Source organism: Carassius carassius, chromosome 37, assembly GCF_963082965.1.
Source record: "Carassius carassius chromosome 37, fCarCar2.1, whole genome shotgun sequence".
Taxonomy (NCBI): Eukaryota; Metazoa; Chordata; class Actinopteri; order Cypriniformes; family Cyprinidae; genus Carassius; species Carassius carassius.
In genome coordinates, this window is record NC_081791.1 from 4083950 (window position 1) to 4108046 (window position 24097).

The following is a 24097-nucleotide window of genomic DNA, read 5'->3' on the forward strand; positions in this document are numbered from 1 at the left end:
CCTAGGGAGAGGGAGAGATTTTGGAGCGGGTGGGAAAGGGGAGACAGGGGAAGAGAGAGAGAGAGAGACAGCAGGGAGGGGCTCGCCGACCCCGGAGCACGCCGCCAGCTGATCCTCCGCCAGCTGATCCTCTGCCAGCTGGATGGCCAGATCCAGCGATGCCGGGCGGTGGCACTGGCCCACTGGGCGGTCCTCTTTGGGAGGCGGGAGATGAACTGCTCCAGCACCACCGCGTTGATGATGGACTCGGCGTCGCCGTCCCCGGCCAGCAGCCATTTGCGGCACGAGTCCCGGAACTGCTGCGCCAACACAAAGGGTCGGCCCGCCTCGGCCAGCTCCAGCGACCGGAAACGCTGGCGATGTTGTTCTGGGCTGAGGCCGACCCTCTGGAGGATGGCTCGTCTGAGGTCGGCGTAGACCAGGAGGTTCGGGACGGGTAGTTGTTGGGACGCCTTCTGGGCCTCCCCCGACAGCAGAGGGATGACCCGGACGGGCCAGCTGTCCATCGGCCACCCACATGCCTCTGCCGTCCGCTCAAATAGGTCCAGAAAAGCCTCTGGATCGTCGGCGGGACCCATCTTGGTGAGCGGCATGTGGGCGGGTGGGCCGCTGGGGGAGGCCGTCCCCATCCGTCCCTCCCGGTCCAGCAAGCTCTGGAACAGATCGCGGTCCTCCTGCTGGACCCGCATCATAGTTTGGAACCGGTGGTCCTGGTCGGTCCGCAGGTTCAGCAGGGCCTGGTGGTGTTCTTGGTGCAGGCCCGCGAGCGATGAAATGATGTCCGCAAACGGCGAGGATGATGTGGCTGATGGAGTCTGCATGGCGGATGCTCTCCTTCCTCCCGGGTTTCGGCACCAGTGTAATGATGAAAGATTGAAGGTAAAGGAAGGAGACCAGGGTCGGCGTACGGGGCTCGTGAGTTGCTTTATTCAGATCAAACTCAAAATAAAATCAAACAAAAGAAACAATCGCGGCAGGTGCGCGCACTTCGCAGTCTTCAACCAGTATCTCTCGGCAGCCTTCTTGGTTCAGCACGAGTCCTCGTCTCTCTCGTCCTTCGCCAGCTGCCGCGCTCCTTAAATGGTTCCCCACCCCAATCACTGCAACGAGATCCAGCTGTTACTTGTTTCTCACCTGAACCACTTACCGCCGCTCGTCTCTTCACTCGCTCTCCCGTTGCAGACTTCGCTAAACCATGCCTCCCCTGCCACACCATTCTTCTAACAATGTAACAAGTAGTGTTTGGTCTTTCTTGAACGATTCAACATTTGTGTAAGTACCAGTAGACATGTTAGGGAAGTAACACGTAACATTTTAATTATATTTTGATTCAATTAACTACATCAGGTGTTATGGGAAGTGTTCTCGGTTCGGGTTTACCTAATTAATGCAGCCTAAAAATCATTTAACGGATTTGAATATTAGAAATGTGTTAGTGTGTTATGTGTAAACCAGGTTAAAGAGATGGGTCTTTAATCTAGATTTAAACTGCAAGAGTGTGTCTGCCTCCTGAACAATGTTCGGTAGGATATTCCAGAGTTTAGGCGCCAAATAGGAAAAGGATCTGCCGCCCGCAGTTGATTTTGATATTCGAAGTATTATCAAATTGCCTGAGTTTTGAGAACGCAGCGGACGTAGAGGATTTTAATGTAACAGGAGCTCATTCAAATACTGAGGTGCTAAACCATTCAGGGCTTTATAAGTAATAAGCAATATTTTAAAATATATACGTGAATGAGAGGCATTAGACATGTGACAGTTTCACACAAAGATCAGTGTTAGTTACAAGAACAGGAGTAGGAGAGAGGGAAGGATAGGAACAGAAAGAGGGTGGGGGACAGCAGGAGAGAGTGAGAGAGTGAATCTTTCATAGCACCACTGTGATTTGTGTCTCTCAGTATGTTTCCCACCGCAGCAGCAGGCAGAGTTAGCGTTAGCTCCTGCACAATGACTTCTCGACCTTCTCCTCTCTCCTTATCCTCTCCTATTTCCTTTCCCTCCGAAACAAACTTGTTTGTTTAAGGCTGATGGCTCACCAACTTCAGATTTTTCCATAACCTGGCATCGGACATAAGGACTGCCATAAAGTCTGTCTGTAAGGTAAGAATAGCAGTTACAATTTTATAACCATTCCATATGCCTTCATGCTTGTGTGAAGAACAATCTGTTTAATGTCTATTTTACATGTTTTTGTTTATATTATATATATTTTACTTAATATTTTTTCAGCAAATTATTATTATTATTTTTTTCAAAATGGGGTAAAAATAGAAGAAGAAGAAAAGCAGGAAAGTAAACCTCTTTCATAGGTTTTTTGGTTTTTATAAATATAATTTGTATATTGCATTGCGAGGTTTATTTTTATTTTTTTTGTGATCCTATATACCAATTCTAGTTTATTAGCTATAGTTTATGAGATATCTTTGGAGAAGAAACTGAACATTATGAATATGGAATGTGTTATTTGTTCATTCATGTACAGATTTCATCTGTTAAGAAACATATCAGCTGAATTATGTGATAAACATGTGGTAGTCAGTTACACCAGTGGTTCCTAACCTCATAAGCAGTACACACTTACAGTATCTGACTCGTCCATTTCAGGCCTTGCAGTCTCTACTAATGAAATGAATCAGGTGTGTTTGATTAGGAATAGTTTAAGCGGGGTTGGGAAACCCTGAGTTACACTGTGTGCTGTCACATGCTTTGATGGTCCACCCATTCTAGTGACGGGAGAATGTAAAGTCTGGCTATAAATAACCTCTACCAAGTCACTCCACACGTCCAGTGAGAACACAGAGTGTCTATACATGGCTGTTAGTGGTAAACTGTGCATTTTAAGCACTGTGACTTTAAGAGTTTGTGAAACAAAAAGTAAACTTATGGACTGTGACAATGTGAAAACTGAGCTGAAGAAGCACACACGTTCATAAAGACACATAACTCTTGCTCCGAGGACAGCACTGCCTTAATGCTTTTCGACCTTAATTACAGTGATCTCCGATTTGCGTCATCCACAGATCATTAAATTCTGAGCTTGGCATTATGATCACAAAGCATTACCTGACAATATGTGGTCTGTTTTTAGGATTGAGCCTTTGTAATTCTCATAAAGGGTTGATAATGTTTACATTTATATTGAGTTTAGCAATTTGGTGCTAAAATATCATGCTTTACTACCTAATGTTGTTCTAAACCATTTGACTTCTTTCATGCATCACAGAACCAGTGTATAAAACATGATAAAAGTAATCCATGCAACGGAAGCATTGTATTCCACATCTTCTGAAGTCATATGAGGAGCTTTGTGTGAGGAACAAACACAATTAAAGATGGAAATTGTTATTCAGTGATTATTGCTTCTTTTGTCCTAGCATTCTTGGCATCTTCAGAAATAAAGGTTTGTGAGAGGCGACATTAGTGATGCACTACAATAGAGAGGAATATGTTTAATGAATATATCAAGTGGTCTGTTATTCTTCACACAGGGCTGTTGTATACTATAAAATATCCTATTGTTAACTATTGTATGAAATATAGCGCACAATTAGGGATTTTTTTTTTTTTTTTTTTTTTGGACTAGCTTGACAGCATAAATCATCCTTGCTGAAACAAGCAGGGACAGTGTGGACACTATTTATTGATGGCTGAGAAAGGACAGAAATTGATAACAGCTGGAGGGGGAACTGGATGTGGAAATTGCAGACCAAAATTGCATTTCCTATGTAAGCACCATGATAAATGTATGATGTATGTTCACTTTTTGCACGTTTTTGTTTTTCCAGTCATAGGAGAAAGGATTGATTTATGTTAAATTGCCCTTGTACAAAAGCCAGTTCCTCTTACATCTCCCTGCAGAACTTTCTTCAAACTCTTACAGAGAGTCCTTAAATCTTGAACCCTTCTGACTGTGACGTGTGGCTATCCACAGACACACTGTCATCATTTCTTTTACTTCCTGTGCATCTTCTCTTAACCAATATTTACTTTTAGAAAAGCAAGATCATCAGTGGTGCTGGTTATACTTTATAGGGTCCAGATTTGGTTTAGGATTCTTGGGTTGGTTACTTTAAATGTAAGTCTAGAGGATTTGTTTACACTTTATTTGGATAGTCCACTTCAGACTTTATACTAAGTACAGTATAAGTCTACCAGTTTTGCAGCTACATGTCAAGTAGCAGTCATTCAAGTATTAGTTACTGTCAAATACATGTCAATTTATTCTACTAACCCCAACCAAAGAGTCTACTAATGCTGCGTTCCAGGCAGGTTTTTGAGCACGTAAGTCACGATTTCAAACCACGACTCACGACTTTATAGCGTTCCAGGCAAGTCACGCCAAACTTCCTGAGCGCAAGCAATTGTAGCTAGATTATTAATTTTATTGCAATGTTATATTGTCCTAAAATCGTTTTTTTTACGTGCACCACTTGCGTAAACACTGCATCCATAGGCAATATTATCCGTAGAGGCTGCCATTGTTGTTTCGCAGGCTATGTGACGTCAGAGTTCGTAACTCGGAGTACATCTATCTAGTACGAGTTCACGGGTGGGAAGTCACGGGTTTGACTGCTGTTCCAGTGCACTTTCACGGGTAGAAGGTTGGAAAAACATGGGTTACGGGTTGCCTGGAACGCGCCATAATACTTACTAGTCTACTAATGAGAGTTAGTTGACATGTAGTTTTAACTTTACTTAAAGTTGGTAGAATATCTTGAAGTAAAGTGTCACCAAATCCTCTAGAGTTAATTTAAAGTACAGGCCCGAGCTAGAGACCACATAGTACTGTTGCTCTTTTTTGCTGCATACGTATACTTTCCTCATCATGTGTGAATTGGCCTGTGCTTTGATCACTTGAAGGTAAAGCTGCTGAAGAAATGATCTGTAAGGAAGTCTAATAGCTGATGGTGGTGGGGTTTGTATTAACACGGAAAGGGAATATAATATTTAGCATGCTTTGGATGTGTGCCGCTAGCTGACGCACGGATGAATCCGAGAGAGGTGGACAGAGTGGGGTGTGCGAAATGAGATTTGTGTGTAAGATTTCACCCAGGGCGTTCACTGCTCTGCGCAGCCGTACCTGTCACTTTGCTTTGATGTCAGTTCTGTACAGAGAGAACACAAGTCATTTCCATACTCTGTCTCTCTCTCTTTCTCACACTCTTTCATTTATCTGTATCTGTCTTTATCTGCTTCACTGCTTCTCCCTCTTTCCCCTATTTCTCTTTCTGGATTAAACGTTGGGTAAAGTTTGATGTTATATCCTTAGAAAAGACTCAGCTGTGGCACAATACATTCACAATACATTTATCATGTACACTGTGGCCCCTGCATTGTGTTTAAACCACACACACACACATTCACAAACGTGGGCTCAGATGTATTTATATCTATGGATATCTACTATGGAGGATTAAATGCAGGCAGCTCGTGAAAATGTTAGGGTTATTTGTGTGTGCAGGAATTTTAATAACCACATGGATGCACTGATGCAAATATGTTGGTTAGATCATCTATAATACACAAGGTGTGTGTATGTTGGACTGATGACACACAGACACACACTTGATATGTCTCCCAGCTGTCAGCCAATGTCTATGCCTCCTTGGCGTTTTGTCAGCACAAGTGGACTGGGAATCCATGTGACAACACATATACAATATGAGAGCACTGTTTAAATGAGCAGACATGCTTTAGGAATGATTAGTGTGTCAGCACTCTAATGATGGGGTTGTGAGATCGTCAAATTTATTACTGAAAAGTCCTGAAAATCTGGATTTTGCGAGACTTGATGTGTCTATCAAATGTTTAGTGCCCCCAATACCCCAACACTGCTTCTCCCAAATACAAGACAAAAACTATTAGCTACGTCCATAGGGAATCCTTTTTCCAAAGTATGTGGAGCACCTGTCAGTTTGCTTTCTGAATCAGTGTATTATAGTGCATACATGTGTTTTGGACATTGTTATCCAGTCATTATTTTAAACAGAAAAGAAAAAGAGTATATGAATTATAAGAATATTATTACATAAATGAATTACAGTACATAAATACATACATACACAATTGTAGTGAAAGCTTTGTCTACCACTGCTTTGCAATGAGGATGGGGCACTGATGGGATTTGGTTCATCACTGACTGATAAACAGCCAGTGGGATTTTGTTGATCGCTGAAGGCGTAGCTTAAAATAACAGCATGAGCTTTTCTCATGCCACGCTTACAAACAGCTGAAGTAAGTCCTGTGGTGAGGGTCCATCTCAATCCTTTAGATCTCACATTTGTAGACGGGCCAGTGTTTGGAATGAGAGGCTGTGTAGTTTGTTTAGACACGTGTCCTCTGAACTGCAGAGTGCGGCTGATGCTTATTACCAGATAAGCGACTAAAGCTTGATGTGCTAAGATCCCAAATAAATGGTACTGATTGCTTGAGCAGTTAAAATTATGTCAGATTATTCACTAAGAATAATTTCTTATTGTGTGTGATAAATGTACCCAATTTTAATCACTTCCAGCTCTCTGCAAACTCCATTGTATTTATAATAGTGTTTATTTTTATTATGGCAAACATTAGTTTGCGGACCCTTTGAAAATGCCCACATTTTTGCACTGATGTCTAATAAAATGTTATGCTCTTCTTCTAAGTCATAGTTACAGACTAAGAATCTGACTTAAGCAATAACAGAAAAACAGTTGGACTCTTCATTTTTTTTATTGAAGACATTGTGTGATTATTAATGGGGCAGGTTTGAAAAAATAAGCAAACCTCTTAGTTACAACTTCTCTAAAAACTTAATGCAAGCTCATTAACAGCAAAAGACCTCCAGAAAACATTACAAACTGCAGAAGTATTTGTTCATGTGTCCACTACCAAAACAAACAAACAACAACAACAACAACAACAACAAAACCACTTGTTGATTTGTGTTCCTGAAAGGACAACAGGTAGGAAAAAAATCAATGTCAGAGGAATGATGTTCTACCACAGTTATGAGAAAATGATCTTTGCACATTTAAGTTAAAGTTAAAAGGACACTGCACACCCACTCCAAATCCTGAATCATGGTAGAGAAGCATACAGGTTAATGCTGCTTTGCTGCCTCAGAGTCTGAACACTTTTCAATCACTGACCCCCATAAATTATGAACTGCATGAAGAGATTATACATGAGAATGTCAGGGCAACAGTTCATAACTTCAAGATCAAAAGGAGAAGAACTGTTGAATGAAGTCATTATTTTTGTTTTCTTTGTGCACAAAAAGTATTCTCGTAGCTGGGGAACATTTCAGTTGCATTGTTTTCTATTCAGTGTCAGAAAGATCTCCATTTAAGTCAATTAAATTGCTGTTGCGTCACCTAAAGTGAGTTATCTAGACAACCAAAAAATATTGATAAACGAAAACAGATTTTTTGGGTAGGGATGGCCCTAAAGGATTTTTTAAATTTTGCTCCTAAAGGATGATATATAAGTTACTAAATTCAAGGTTTTTCTTATTTTATCAACCCTGCACATTACTCAATGTATTCAACATAAATGTTAAAAGTGCCGTTATTTTTATTTCAGTCATGACATCTCTCTGTGGAGTTAAGCATTGCAGCGGATATGACAGTGACAGTGCATTTGGTATTGGTGAAGAAGATCTGCTGTGCTGTTGCTGCTGTTGATTATTACTGCTGCAGAGCAAGTACAGAGACTGCCAATCCATCCACATACATGCTACTGTGAGCATGTAAGACATACTGCTGCTGCACAAATAGCATGCATTGAATTACCTGTGGCAGATCTATACAGGTGGAGTTGGGGAGGTGGAGGGTTTCTGATATTAACAGAATCAAACTATTTAAATGTTGTGTAAGAAAGCTCATTGGCTTTAGATGCAACAGAGATCAATCAGCTTGTGCCATGCAGTGAATTATAAAATTATACAATTTTTAATAATAATATATATATCATGGCATATTATGCCATGATATATATATTATTATTAAAAAGGTGCTATACAGTGATATTAAAAACAGTAGTGTTTAAGAGATTAAAAGTGTTTTTCGTAGGCTTATAAAGTTACACACTGTGTATTTAGTTAACATGACAATGATGTCTTAAGTTCAGTTATAGTTTCCTATTATAAATATGATTTTGAATACATTTTTCACAAGAAAAGATTTTCAAATCTCTATTTTGTCACAATAACAGCTTGGGACACATCCTTTACGTTCAGTAAATCAGGGTTAAGAGATTTAAGCATATGCATAGACTGCAGATCTGAGGGGAACAGTACAGCTGTTCTGTGGTTGTGGCATGTTTCAGAAGGGTAAGGTGAGTGAGCTATCTCACTTTTGTGACTTACATAGGTGTGCTATAACATATTACAAACATATACAGTACACATGACAGAACTCATTGGAAAGCAATTGAGCCTATGCAAAGGTGTATTTCAGCACAGACATGTTTGGGGGATGAAGACATTTTGGGCAATTTTGCTTATTCAAAAGTGGATTACAGAGAGAGAAAGTTATTTTGGATGTGATAAAACTCTATAATGATCCACAAGTGGTACTAACACTATTTGTACATAATGCACAGAAGCAAAATCAATAAAATGATTCTAAGGAGCAAAAGTTATGCATCAGCTGTGAAAAAGCTCTAACCCCAAGAGCATTTCATTACATTTTCATTTAATTCACAACGCTCTGCTTTATTTTCCCTTGATGCACATTTCATGAATCATATTCTTGCTCTTGCTACAAAACAGAAAGTTTGTTTTTATTCTCCAATAGCCTTGATATGGTCAAAATTTGTTAAGCGGTCACAGACCCCATTTACAAAGTTTCTGTTTTACAGGTGGGTGTTTCTTCTCTACCTTCTCTCGGCTGATAGCTTTTGTTGATTTCAGTTTCGGTGGAACTCTGGTTTGATGTTTGATCATTATGTATTTTTTTAAACAGATTGGCTCATTATAAAGACAGAGCCCAGGTCTGGAACTGAGCAGCTGTTTCAACCTGAAGTTAGATATCTCACTCCGCTAATTAAACTTCACTAAACTCGTCTGAGCAGCCAAAAAAACAGGGAACCCCTGATGTCAGTGGCGGATTATTTCCCCGTCGCCAGGGCAGGTTTTGAATATGAATATGTGTGATGGCCCGACTGAAGATATGATGCATGCTGTGTGTGAGACGTGTATCTGTGAGACGATTATGTAAATGATCATGCGAGGAAGAAGATGTGCTTTTGTGGTCTAGTTTGATCTGACTTCTAAAGAAAGAGAGAGATGAAACTTCGCTGATACATAATGAGAAAAGATAGAGTCAGAGGGAGGCATGAGCAACTTTTAACAGGCGTCTGAAAAAAACAGAAAGAAGACTTCATGCAAAACATGAAATGTTAGTAAATGAAAGCAATGTGTACAGGAAAAGTTGTTAACTGAGTAAGTGACATGTAAGTCAATTATATGAGGAAAAAAAAGATGTTAAATACTATTAAAATGTTTCAGACATAAAATACACTGTTTTTTATTTATTTAACACTTTAATATAGGGACCAATAGTCACTATTAACTAGTTGTTTATTATCATGCCTGTTAATAACATATTGGCTGTTTCTTGGTACTTATAAAGCACATATTCTGCATGACCATATTCTACATCTCTAATCCTACCCAACACCTAAACTTAACAACTATATTAATAAGCAGCAAATTACTGAGTGACATTCCATCATCTCAATGAATTTAATTTATTCATTTTCTAAATTGGTTTCGAGGCAAATTTGTCAAGCCACGTAAATCTCACCCTTCAGGTCAAACTAAGGACATGATGTAGAAAGTCATCATAAAAACACCAAACATGAGTATTTCATATTTCAGATACAGCACAATAGTCATTTACAACAACTCAGTATATGATGAACGTGTCAGTATACTGTTTAAATCCACATTTTATTAAGGTCTTTTTTTTTCAGTTTTCTCATTAGGGATTAAAAGCGTGCTGCTTGCACTCTCTTTTTTTATTACCACTGTTATCACAGAAATGTATTCAAAGTCTTACCTCTGTCAAAATGCTTCTTCTATAAGGCTTATATTAGCAGACAGTCTTTTCAACCCCAAAGCTAACAAGGGATCAGAGGTCCTCGCTGGGTAATTTATCATCCTCTCAAGAGGGCAAGAAGCAGATTGATTCAATGTGTCTAGTTAAGCAGTCCTTAAATGTCACTCCAGCAGCCTCAAAGAAGCTAGAAACAGAAGCAACATCATTTGTTAAAAAACTAATTCATTATTTTGAAATTCAAACTGTTATGCTGATAATATAATTGGCAATAAAATATTTGTATGTATAAAATGTTAAGTTATGTTACATTTGCATTGTGTGAACTCATCTTACATTGTGTTACATTTCAGGATGATGAACATATAGTGTTATAGACAGGGCTTCAGCTTTGTAACAGAGCTTGATTTCTTTTTATAGTAAACATATATTTTAAATTGGTATTTTGTGAGACAAACTTGATCATTATGAAGTCTAATTTACCTGAATATGGAGACCACATTTATACTTAAAATTGTAATTAATCTACACACAGTTGAAGCCAAAATGTTGAAATCATCTGTATTCAGTCAGTCTAAAGGGATAGCACTGCTGTTTGTGTGCCTGTCACTGCATGTGAAACTGAAATTCAGCTCAACAAACTCTTTTCTTTTTTTAAAGCAATAGTTTTAAGTTGCTTCATAAAAGCTTATATAGCAAAAAAAATGTGTCGATAAATAGGTTTATAGTGCATTTTTAGAGTGTTTTATGCTGACTTCAGCGTCAGATCACAGCTCACACTTCTGCTACACAGCAGCGTACTGTTACCTTTTTATATGGGTTTGCCCCTCAAGCACGGGACAGACTATGAGTCTGAATGCAGTCTTTTACTCTGTGCATGATTCAGTTACAGAAAAATTCGTTTTCACTATATTTAAAACATATGTACTATATTACTTAATTTACCATTAGTTTTCAAGGGTTTTCAATCATCAAATCAATAAATCAATCAATCATTAAAAATAAATAAATACATTTCCGCTCTAGAGTTGCTGCATTAAATTGGGATCTCTAATTTGTGCTTCTAGATGCAAGTGATGCTGTTAATATGTATTGAAGTCAGTTCATGTTTTAATTATTGTAATTGTGATCAGTGCTGTTTGAACGTCTGTCCACTTCTAACATTCATTAGTAGCCCTAACAAGACAGTTGAACACTGTTTTTATTTGCTGATGATTTGTTTGCAGTCAGCAGGAGTTTCGGAGTCATCTCCCCGAGCAGTTTTAGCTGCGTGTCAAACAGACACAAAGTGAAGTGCTCAAGAACCTGCTTTTGGCAGAGCTGACAAGGAAATCTTTCTCTCTGACCCCCTCTGTCTCTTTCATCCACACACACACTCACACAATGTCAAGAGGATTCTGCAGGAACCAGCAAATACTGATCAAGAGCTACACAAAATGTTTGATATACAGTACAGTAGATATGCCATCTGAGGACCACTTATTTTCGTAAAGTTTTTAGTGTCAATATATTATTAAAGCTTGCAGTATGCTGCAACTTTTGATTCTTCATAAATTATCTTTTTGTATTGCAAAATATTTTGAATTGCATAAGATCAAGAAAAGTTGGATTCCAAATGATTCCCTTTTCAGTTGAAACTGATTGGTTGACATCACCTAGGCCTAGAATAGAATATCCTAGAATCTAGAATACATTATAATACAGAAGTATAATTGTTTTCAGCTTGTTACAGCTTTTTCTCTGGTAAGCTGATGATTTATTCATGTGCTCTGATGTTGGCCCATGGCATTACAGCAGTAGATTCAGAGAACAAAGATCTGGCTGAGCACCAGCACTTTGCAAGCTGAGAGACGGCGCTCGACTCCACAGTAAGACAGTCATTTGCTGAGGTGGCATCTGACAGAAACAGATAACTGGCACCGATGCTCAGATCCTGCTTGGATGTCAAGTTTCATCACATATCAAACGTCTCTCCTCTACTGCCATTCATCTTTGACTGATCAGTGAGTGTCAGTCTGGTGTGCTGTCCCTTATATCTTCTTCCCAGAGCTGGCCTAGATGATCCTCACAGAAGCAGGGATGGATCAGGCTGTGAGTGAGGAAACAGTCCACTTTAAAGCAGACACAAGTATATTGTGATGGACATGAGATCTGCACGCAGCTCTCTGAAAATTAAACGCCATGAATTGGACTCAGTCTCTGAGGACACTTTAATTTCACTGACAGATCTTGAATGAAATGATAATAATGATCAATGAGACAGAAGTGCTCGCAAGGCAAAAAGAAAACTGTCATAATTTACTCACATTCTAGCTGTTCCAAACCTTTTTCTCCCCAAGAACAGGAATGAAGAATATGGATTTTTGGAAACATAATTTCGGTAAATAATTCAGTTTATTGAATTGTGTTTCCATGCTACAATCAGCGGTGTGATTTGTTTTTAGAGTAAGTCAGGTGTGCGTGCTAATGTTGTGTTTTCCTCTGTGCAAAATGCTTTTAAATTGTAAATGAGTGACTAAATAAAGCCACAAGCAAGCCTCTCTTGAGCTCTGAGTTACATAAGTGAGCAAGATCGGGCGTCTAGAAATCTGAATTCAGTGTTTAAACACACACAAACACAATTGCTAGTATTCTGTGGTATATCATTGTAGTTGTAGTGGATTGTATTCCATCCGAATGGGTTACTGTACATGCCATCATCCCTGTGAATAAAGGGAGAGGAGCAAGTGAGAGGGAAAATAGGAAAACATACAGAGAGCTAGCTCACTTAAATACCTCTCTTGATGGATTTGTTGATCTTGTGAAGATGAGAATTGATTTTGCACAGAAAGTGAAAAACCCTCAAAGTCACTTATATTTAGCCTTCTATTGACTTAAGTTAATTTCATTTTGAAACCATGCTATTTTATTTTATTTTATTTTATTTTTCTATTATTTCCTTTGAAGCTGTCACCAGAAGGCACAAAGCAAGTGAACATCACAGTACATGTGTAAGCTGCTTGATGGAATCAAGAGGAAAATGGCATGTTAAAACAAGCTGCAGGTGCATAAGAACAAATCCACTGACAACTTTATATGCATCCATCCTCTATTCCTGCTTATGCTCTATCAGCTCATGCCTTATGTCTAAAGGTCAAAGCAAAGCAGTTCAATGCCCTTGAAACGAAACCGTTTTTTTTTTTATTGTTTTTTTATTAAAACAAAAAAGCTATTTTATGGAAGTGTTAGATTAGGTAAGAAAACAGCCGAAACCCTTTGTATTGACCAGTGAGTCATACTCCACATTAATTTATCCATTGATCTTTATAATGCAGATACAGGGGATCAAGCTATTAAAACTGCTGTTGAAGTGTCTAAAATAATTTATAATCATCATGTTATTGCCATTTCAGGTTTGCCTTGGAAATCACCAAGTGCTCTAATTAAAATATGCAAAATTCAAAATCCAACACTCATTACGGATTTTCACTGTTTTATGTTTTGGTGAACTGGTGGCTCAATTATTTTATTTTGATTTGTTGCACTCCAGTAACACTCCTGTACATTTACTTTTTGTTTTGCATCTTTAACTATATGGCCCCGTTAATTGGTCTCCATATTGAGGAGAGGAGCAGGTTAATTACACATGCCACACTTTTGATTCATTTAATTTCCAGCCTCTTCGGTGTGCAGCTAATGAGGGTATTGGCTTGTCAGATATTTTTATCAGTTTGTCATGAAGTCATGTGTTCATATAGTCTATAAATGGGAGGTGGAAAGGGTAGCAGAGTTTAATTTGATGTAATTGACTCGTATAGCTCACAGTTCTGTCCTTGACCAAAATCCACAGGGAAAATGGATTTGGGTGGAAGGAGATTCAGAGAGAATGAGAAGACAGATGATTATTAAGTGCTGTACTGCTGATTGGTGGGATTATATGAACATGCACCTTCTGTGCACTTGCAGCTTAAAGCTAGCATCAGCTGCTTATGTACACAGAGTCTAAAGATCTCTGTGAGATTTACAGCAGTACATTTAGCTTTGGTTCTTATTTACACCTTGTGTAATATATCTGTCTATAGCATCCCTGCTCCTAGAGGGCTAGCAGATTTCTAGCCCCAATCAAACACACCTCAACCATCTGTTTATGAATACTTAGATGACAGCTTTAGCCATTATTTAGTAAACATTACTGGAATATTATGTAGTAATGTTCATGTGAAATACTTTGCACTAGAAGTCACTGTGTAGTGACATCACAACCTGCTCATCTGCAGTCCAGCGAGGTCTAGAATACCAGCCTTTCTGACGCCATTGGTAGTGCCCACTTCTTATTTTTTTATTTTATGACTTTATACATCATTAAATCAGTGTGTAACTGCTTGTTGATAAGGCATACCACTTCTCTCAAAGACAGAGTTTTACTCACTTTCTTTAAGTGGTGGAAACTGGAGTAAATGCCATGAAATGCATTAAAGACAGATTACAATTGCACAAAACACTTTATTCCAGACACAACTAGTGTAAATGCATTTGGATGTTAAAGCCTCAAATGTAAATTTTACTCCTCCCAAAATAGTAAAAAAATAAGCTTTTTACACCAGCTCTCTTGGCATCATATCCTGAAACTCCATACACAGTTATCACATTTATATGTGGGAACAGTAAATTCTCTACTCTCTCTTTCCTGTTGTAGTCTTTGATCTTGAAATCAGCTAAAAATAAAATGCAGAATAACTGTTGTGATTTGAACACCAATGAATTATCATATAGTGAATTTATTTTTTATTTTTTATGTTTTATTAAAATATATATTTTGTGTGCGTGCGTGGATACCTGTATAGGATGTATTTTCCAAAAGCATCTTTAGCCAATTATGGTTGAAATTTCAGATGTTACTAACATAGTTCAGTGATTCTGTTCAGGGACGTGCACAGACATTTTGAGGGGCAGGGGCTCAAGTGAAATAAAGGGCACTTCTCATAATAAGTTTTTTTTTTTTTTTTTTTAAACAAAAAAGTATATATATATATATATATATATATATATATATATATATATATATATATATATATATTTATTAACGCAACTCTGACTTCCTTTTAAAAAAAATTATTTAAAAAGTTAATTAATTTTATCTTCCTCAAATGCAATTGTTTCATTTTCAAAAGATGTCTACAAAATAATCAGTTCACAGAAACCATGGTCTCCTTAGTATTCACTAGGTTCATAGAGCAGCAAAGGAAACCATTCCACAATGTGCATGTTTTGAAAACATTTTCTATGCTACTAGTTTCAAGTATATATGAAGAGTTCAGATGCAAAAGCCTCGAAGTGCCATCTGAAATTTTCTTATGAGCTTTTTTTTTCAAGCTCGTATTTAAGTTCAGTAATTTAACTTAAATGACAATTAATAGGTAATTTTCATTGCCAGTAATGTGAAATAAATGAACATAAACATACAAGCTTGATAAAAATGATCATTATTGAAGGAAATTTCAGATGGCACTTAGAGGATTCATATTTAGAATAACTTAAATAACTGCATCAAACAGAGAGGCGTGTTTTACTAATAATTTGTTTATTTTTGCACAAGGCACTACATCGTTTTAATTATTTTGGTGTTATCAGAATACATAACACTTTAAAATTAAACTTACCAAAATAATTGAGTAAAAATTCAATAAAAGCCAATGTCATGTATGTATTTGTGGCGGTATGGAATACTATTTTATAAAGGTTTCGAGGAAATAAAAAAAGTTAAATTACTTAAATAGTTAATTTATAAATATTGTCATTTTTAAAGTTTAATGTTAACTTATTTCTACCCAGTTTTATTTATTAATGTACCAGATGCAGTTACTCAGATTTACTACATTTTTTAGAGTGTATCCTCCATCTGTTTGCATCTGTAGTTTCTTCTGAATTCACCAATTTAGATTTCTACATTTCAGGGGGAAAGACTCTTGATGTAAGTCAATAACTGGGGACGTTCTGTATGCAAATTAGGCGTCAACTAGTTAAAATGCGTACATTTGTATCTAATTGACAGGGAAATGCAGGTAAATAGGATAAACAAAATAACTAAAGCATATCACCTGGCGGTGATATATGCGTATTTTATTAACTTATTTTATTACATGGCTTGGTTGAATTCCGATGTAGAATGCGGTCTGTTATAACCAACAGACCGCTGTGCGGAGTATAACAGACCGTTGCCATGAAAAACAGAGCGTTGCTATGGACTCACAGGATTCTAACCGTAGAGACGGAGCGGACTATTTTCTTTAGCGGAAGCAATACAATCGAGTTTAACAATCGGGGGAGAGGGAGAGGGAGCGCTTCAGAACTCCTGACCTGATATTTAGATACTATATTTCAATATATATAATTGTTTGACAGGGAAGCTGTGTGCAAACAGAAATATATATTATTTTTCAAAAAAAAAAAAAAAGCATCCCAGAAAAAAGGGCACTTTCTCTCCAGGAATAAAAAGGGCAGGTGCTCAAGCCCCCTTTCATGTCTATGTGTGCACGTGCCTGATTCTGTTCACAAAAAGCATTGCAAAATTAGATGGTTGGAACTACAGCTCTCGACTTGTGGTTAGAAGCACAGATTCTTGTTAGTGTAACTCTGACTTAACTCATGCTTTTGAGCACAATAAGCAAGCAAAAGCATGCAGTACATTTTGAATCATTCATTCCATTTTAACAGATATATGTTCTAATTAGGGATGTAAGAATGCACAACGCGCTCACAACAGACCCGGAAGAGAAGACAATGATGAATAAAGTCATAGTTTTTGTTATTTTTGGACCAAAATGTATTTTGGATGCTTCAACATATTCTAACTGACCCTCTGATGTCACATGGACTACTTTGATTATGTTTTTCCTATCTTTCTGGACATGGACAGTAGACCGTACACACAGCTTCAATGGAGGGACTGAGAGCTCTCGGACTAAATCTAAAATATCTTAAACTGTGTTCTGAAGATGAACGGAGGTCTTACGGGTTTGGAACGACATGAGGGTGAGTTATTAATGACATAATTTTCATTTTTGGGTGAACTAACCCTTTAAGATAACTTTGATAGTGCACTTATTCAGCCAAACTTTTTGCTACGAATGTGTGTACTGTTACACACAGTCAGTGGTATTTTTGAAGAGTGCACACATGTGCAAAAATGCATAAGGGAACCCAGAGTATGACATAACAGGGAACCCGCAATGAATCAAATAAAGCAAAATCACAAAAAACAGCAACATAGTCATCAATACTGTGATCATTATAGCAGAATCTCAGCGATATCAATTACAGTAGTTTAATACTCCCCAACATGCCTGTGACCATGTTTAGTTTTTTTTTTCTCAATGCATTGGTAGATGCCACTGTTTCCTGTCATAGTTATGAAAGAATTGAATTCAAAAACAGTATCATAGCTATTAATTAACTACATATCATGATTTTAAATCTGTATTAAACTGCACAATAATTTCATAGTAAACATAGCTGCTAAACATAAGTCTGATTTCGTGGTGGCTGTGCTTTTAAGTGAAATTATTATAATCTTAATTCAACTGATGAAGAATTTTGAAAGTCTGAGAGTAATAAGTGTTGAGTCCTACTGTAAAGTTAACCCTGCCTGCTTTAAATGTTTGAAAACGATTAACATCTGAAAACATTTGTTAACAATTTAGAAGAGTAGGCAAATGCAATCAGTTACATTACTTTAATAAAGTAATTGAAATACTTACACTGCTATTACATTTTAAATATGGTAAATTGTAATCTGTAACCTATTAAATTTCCAAAATAACCTTCCCAACACTGCCTATGAAATTACTATTGTTACAACCATGTTACTACAATTTTGGGAAACCGATGTCTCTAGCTGGTTTAGTTTCTCCAATACAGGACACGCAGGCCAAAACAGCAAATATCTATTGAGGGCCAAGTGATAGCATTTTCATGATAAATGCAACGTGAATATGTGCTTTTCAGAATGTGATTTGATTAATCCGATTTGGATTTTCTACTTCTTTCCTAAACGGATCCATGGTTAAATAGATGTTTGCTGACACTTAGGGATAACTGTCTTTCTGTCTACCTCAAAATGTGGTTTTAATGGACTTAGGCGGTAAAGGGCTTTTGAAAATCATTGAAAAATCCAAGATCATAGTGGTGAGTGATGTACAGCATTCCATCGCAGTGGTCCTCTTCATTCAGCACAACCTTGCATTTAGTTGGGATTTTTTTCTTGTTTGGGGTTGTGTCATTACCTGATTTGCATAATTCCTTTAAATGAATAGGATTCCAACACAACAAATACAGTGTGTGGAAATCGACAGCATTATCAGTGGCTGTGAGTCATTCTCAGTGAATTCCCCCTTGTGTTCTGGAGACGGGCTACGATTAGGTTTTGACTGTAAATAATCCATCAGTATGGGGACTCTTTTGAATAGTTTTCTCAAAGCAGCTGGTGAAAGGCTTCAGTGAGAGATAGCTGTATAAACATGATTATTAATATAAATATAGCAGCTTGGGAGGACAGGGGATCTTCATTTCTGTACTTTCCTTTGGAGGATGTACTACTGAAGCTATAAGAGAGGACAGTCTATCCATATGCACCCTCGGGGACGGAAGATAATCACTTATGTCCTGTTTACATAATCAGCCTTATTGTTGTAACTCAAGTCCCTTGTTTCATTGGCTTTAATTAAATCTCCTGAATTTCCTTACTTTATTTATTATTTACAGTGCTTTTATCTATCTCCATCTAACCTCATCTACCCTTACATATTTCTCTCATCCTCCGTCTTTTCTCTTACTTGGTGAAAGAGACTCTTTTGACTTTGTTTATAGTTCATACAGTACATATGAGACAGCAGTGATACTTACATACACAAGTAATTAACAATAAAATGTATGTGAGCAATCAGTTATGTCTCATGAGTTTATTCTGGAGATCAACTCTCACTATTAACTACAACTTTTGCCCTAATAAACTAATCTGATGCTTATTGATAAGGCAGCCTAGTTATTGTAGTAGTTATATTCAGGTATGAGGTGGATTAAGGGATCTTGAAAATGGTCATGCAGAATAAGGGATTAATATGTGCTTAAGAACTACTAATAAACAGGTAAAATGCTAATAATATGCATGTTAATAAGCGACTAGTTACTAGTGGAAACCTAACTTTTATTTTTTCATGAAAATAAAACTTTAAAATAAAGTCCCATTAGTTAATGTTAAAGCAGTATCAATTATTAACTCGAATGAGCAAACCATTTCATACAGCATTAATAAATCTTTGTTGACGTTAGGTAATACAAATATAACTTAATTTTAACTGTTAGTTCATGTTGACTTAATTGCATTAAATAATTCTAACAAATTTAGATTTTGGCAAAGCTTTAAATTATAACTGACATTAGGATTAAATGTTAACAAATGGAACATTATTGTGTTACTGAAAATTAATTTTCTTTGTATTGTCTTGTCGTATGTTTAAATGTTGGCTGTAAGGAAGAGCAAAGTTTGCACACCACAACTTCAAAAGTAGAAACATATTTACTCATGTTCTCACCACAGGCAAAACATCACCTGTGTTGAGAACATGAACAAATATTGTTTCTATTTTTGGAGCTGTGGTGTGCCAACTTTGCTCTTCATGTCTGAAATTGATTGTGGTTGAGCACCCACATTGAGCATTTGGCCTGCTGGGTGTGCACACTTGGATTGTAATCCACATATTGGCAGTAACACACAGAAAGTGTTGCATTCTTGTGCTGAGCTTGAGAATGACTGTTATTTACGTCTTTTGAAGTTTAATGTCTGATTTTCCCAAGTCGTTCCTATGCAAGTAGACAAATAGGAAAGAGAAACCTGTGGAGAATTTTAAAAAGGGATTTTGAAAATATGAAAGCAAGCCTTTGAAAGCTCTTTAGCGTAAACTGTGTGCTGGGCTGCCAAGCTGAGAAAAATTTTGCTTACATGCTAATGAGATTTTATGTAATTCACAACCAACCTAATCAGAGGAAACAATTTCAAAACACATGGGTGCATTTCACTCATTTACATTCACCCATTTAGCAGATGCTTTCATCCAAAGGCATTTCAACAAAAACAATTCATTTTAAGACATAAGAAGTGCAATTTGAAGTTTTAAAACTGACTAGAATGCAACCCACTAGAGAGACAGAATAACTATAACACAGTAATTGGGTCTAGAGAGTAAGGGGTACACAACGAGCTCTTAATTGTGTTTTTAGATGTTTCTTGTGTGAACAGCAAGGGTTAGCGAATGTGAAGACTCCAGTTTTCTGTTCAGAAGTCCTACAGACAACATTACATCTGAATTGACGGTATTTCCTTTATTCCACATTATTATCCCAAAGGAAAAGGCACTGTCTTCATAACCTATTATCCAAAAGTAATATATTTTTTTTCTACATATGAAACAACTAATCAGTTCCAAAAAAAAAAGGAATCTAATCCTACATTTATGTCATGATACAATAGCTTCACTGCAATAATAAATTCTTTATCCATATATCTACTAAACCATTTTTGATCTTAAGAAATTACCATGAACTATGAAACTGTTATAATAGCAGATGAGGAAATGAGTAAAATGAGATCTTGGAACTGATGGATTTATTGGGCAGTTTTGCATCTGAGATGTATAAATGGTATGCATATGGTCTTATAGGGAACAAATAAAGAGAAATTATCACACATAATGTTTGGTTAACGTACGTCACATTTTACAAATGACACACATATATTCAACAAATGTTAGTATTCATAATCACAATTAAGTTAACAATGAAGATGCAAATGTACAATAAATAATACACCACTGTAAACAAAATTATACAAGCAGTATCGTGGCATCTGAACATTTTAGCACTGATAATGATAAGCGTAATTGTGGCCACAAAATAAACGGTCAGACCAGAACAGACAAAGAGTGATAGGTTCTTGAGTAAATCCTTGTTTTGAAAAAATATCTGTGACTGCTAAAAAAAATATGTTCCATGTATGATGGTAATCTGGACGTACTACATTCACCATGTTGTCACTGTCTTGTGACCTACCAGCATCAGCTGTGTCGCCTCACTGCCATTCATAAATCCTCTCCCATGACCTCATGGGATAGTGAAGTGTCCATCGAATGTGCACTTCAGAATCACCTTACAAACAGTAGGTCATCCAGGTACTTACTGTACTCTTTCATGAGCATTGTGAATTCAGACATACCTCTTTTGTAACATACTGTTTTCACCTATATAATAGAGAAGTATGATAATTTGGATGCAGCCGAAGCCAGCCTTACTGGTGTGCAATAGTAAATATGGAACATCTGGGAAACAATTGCAGTTTCTCGATATGCGTTCCTAAGCGATCTTGAGTTCTTGTGTTCTCGTACTAAGTCATCATCAGCCATTGAAATTTATTCCAATACACAAGTATTGGACAGTAATACTGCAGTATTTTTTATTTGCATATAAAAAAAAATAAAATAAAATCTGAATTTACAGTGTAATATAAAATAATCCATTCTAACTAACATGGTTCTATTATTATTTGCCCATTTTGAAACTTTGAGAACTTTTGAAACTTTTCTGGAGAGACGTGAGATTAAAGGGGTCATATGATGTGATTTCAAGTTTTCCTTTTTCTTTGGAGTTTTGCAAACTGTTCATGAATATATAAGATCCCTAAAGTTGCAAAGACTAAAGTCTCAAATCCAAAGACATATTCTTTATAAAAGTTAACTTGTCCACGTCCTCCTAAAACGACCCGTTTAAATACGCCACCATGTCTACATCACAATGTGGGAAGATTTGCATAACGTTGCCCAAATGTTCACGCAAAGAAAGAAGGTGTAGAGTAGCGGTTGTTGTTTGTTGTTTCTCCGATCACAATTTCAGACATCGTTTTATGTTTATGCTGTGCGATACACAACACAATGCATAAAAATACAGAATAAGTCATTGTAATCCGTAATTATGTCCCCACTGGATGCAACAAATGCCTCGTGTATAATTGGTTTTAATGTTTTTGTCATCGCACCATGCATGACAGTATGGTAAGGAGCGTTGCATTTCTGTCACACACTTGAGGTATTCAGCCAATCACAAGGCACTGGATAGCTGGCCAATCAGAGCACATCTTGCTTTTCAGAGCTATGAGCTTTGTAAAAATGATGCGTTTCAGAAAGGCGGAGCATAGAGGAGAAACAATAATGTTCAGTATGTGGAAAATAATGTGTTTTTTGAACCGCATAAACACGTTGCATTACACCAAATAATGTTCTTTTTAGCAACATCATATGACCCTTTTAAATATTGAGTCTCTGTTGGCTCTTCCTTTAATTTCGTTACTATTATTGTATGTTAATTAATTAATTTATTTATTTAGAGAAACAGTTGAGATAAGCACTGTAGATCTCATTTGTGATATATATATTTTTTTCTTCCTATGATTTTTATTTTCCTATTTGCTCACTTTTACAGTTAATTAATATAGTAGTGAGATCTGATAAAACCCATAAATATTTTTATAAATACACTGTTAAACATCTCTGAAATTGCATTTACTCAATATAACATGAAAATGATATAGTTAGAGGTATGTAGCTGTATTATCATAATCTATTTATTTTAAACAATCCCTTTGCTGGAGACCAACTACCATTGTTGATTTTTACACATTAAAAGTCTAGTGCTCAAAAGACTTGTTTTCATGAAATACAGTGTTGGGTAACACTTTAATATAGGGACCATTTTTTTTTACTAAAACATTGTTACTTTTTAGCATGCCTATTATTATAATATTGGCTGTTTATTAGTACTTATAAAGTACATATTTTGTATGAACATATTCTACATCCATAATCCTGCCCAATACCTAAATTAAGCAACTACCTTACTATTAATAGGCAGCACATTAAGAGTTTATTGAGCCAAATGTCATAGTTCATTGTTTGTTAATAGCGACAATTCGGCCTCAGAATAAAGTGTGACACAATGTTGATACAGAAACTCACCCAGGAGCAAGACTTACACAATTAATTGTCAAAATTGAAAACAGAGAGACATTTAATTGAGGATATTAATGGCCATTTAATCTTAGGCTATGAAGGATTCATTCTATCTTGCACATGAGCATGTTAAGCATCTGCTGGCTGATGTTCAGTGGTCTCATTCATATGCATATCTACTTGTGAGACTGCTAACTGACTCAGATGTTGGCAAGATGTTCTGCTGTCCACCGTGTGAAAGCTTTCGTCACTCAAGAGCATCAATCACAGAACATATACTTTCACATCTGGCTGACAGCAATACTGGCAAAATCCATAAATCAAAGTAAGAACTGTTGTCTTGCACCCAGCACTTCCTGAACGAACTACGGGAGATCTGATCTTTGGTTGTGGGATGAATATTAATATTTTATTCTTGATATCAAAAAGCAATATTTTGTATGATAAAATATCTTGCCGTAGGCTGGGAGAGAGGATATGGAGCACTGTATCATTTGTTGTGTGTGATATATTCCTCTGGGTCAGGTGCCCGCAGGCTACAGATGAAAGTGGAGGAAGGCAAAATGTGTTAGTGATGAGAAAGCAATTGAAGTACCAACATATTACCACACGTGTTGCCTCTGAATATTCTTTGTGCTCTATTTAAACTACTCCAGATTAATGTTATAGGATTGTAGTATGATTCACAATTTTCATGGTCTCATCCAGTGGTCACATTTAGAGTCTCTACACACACAGTCATGCTCTGGTGCTGTGAGTGTGTGTGCTGTATGCATCAGTGCACGCTTGCTACATCTCTTTGCCATGTGGACTGTGTGCACTTCAGAGCAAAATTGATTTACGGTAAGACATATTAAGACTCTCTCATTTCTGGAGAACTTCACATCTATTAAATTGGATCAGGTACTAATGGAAATGCATTGATCATTGATCAATTCTGGGAAAAGGACTGAATCCAACAACATGGATTTTCAGATTTGAAGATGATGGTGTGCAAAATAAAACAAATCCAGATGTTGCATATTG

General features: G+C 36.9%; 1 protein-coding gene across 1 annotated transcript in view; it reads left to right on the forward strand.

The window, feature by feature from the left end:
• The first annotated feature begins 1924 nt into the window (after positions 1 to 1924).
• The window catches only part of opn7b (opsin 7, group member b), a 36605-nt gene continuing 14432 nt past the window's right edge, over positions 1925 to 24097 (forward strand). The window contains exon 1 of the mRNA XM_059526976.1: positions 1925 to 2100. The gene's annotated coding sequence lies outside the window, so the exon portion shown is untranslated. The remainder of the gene's footprint in view (positions 2101 to 24097) is intronic.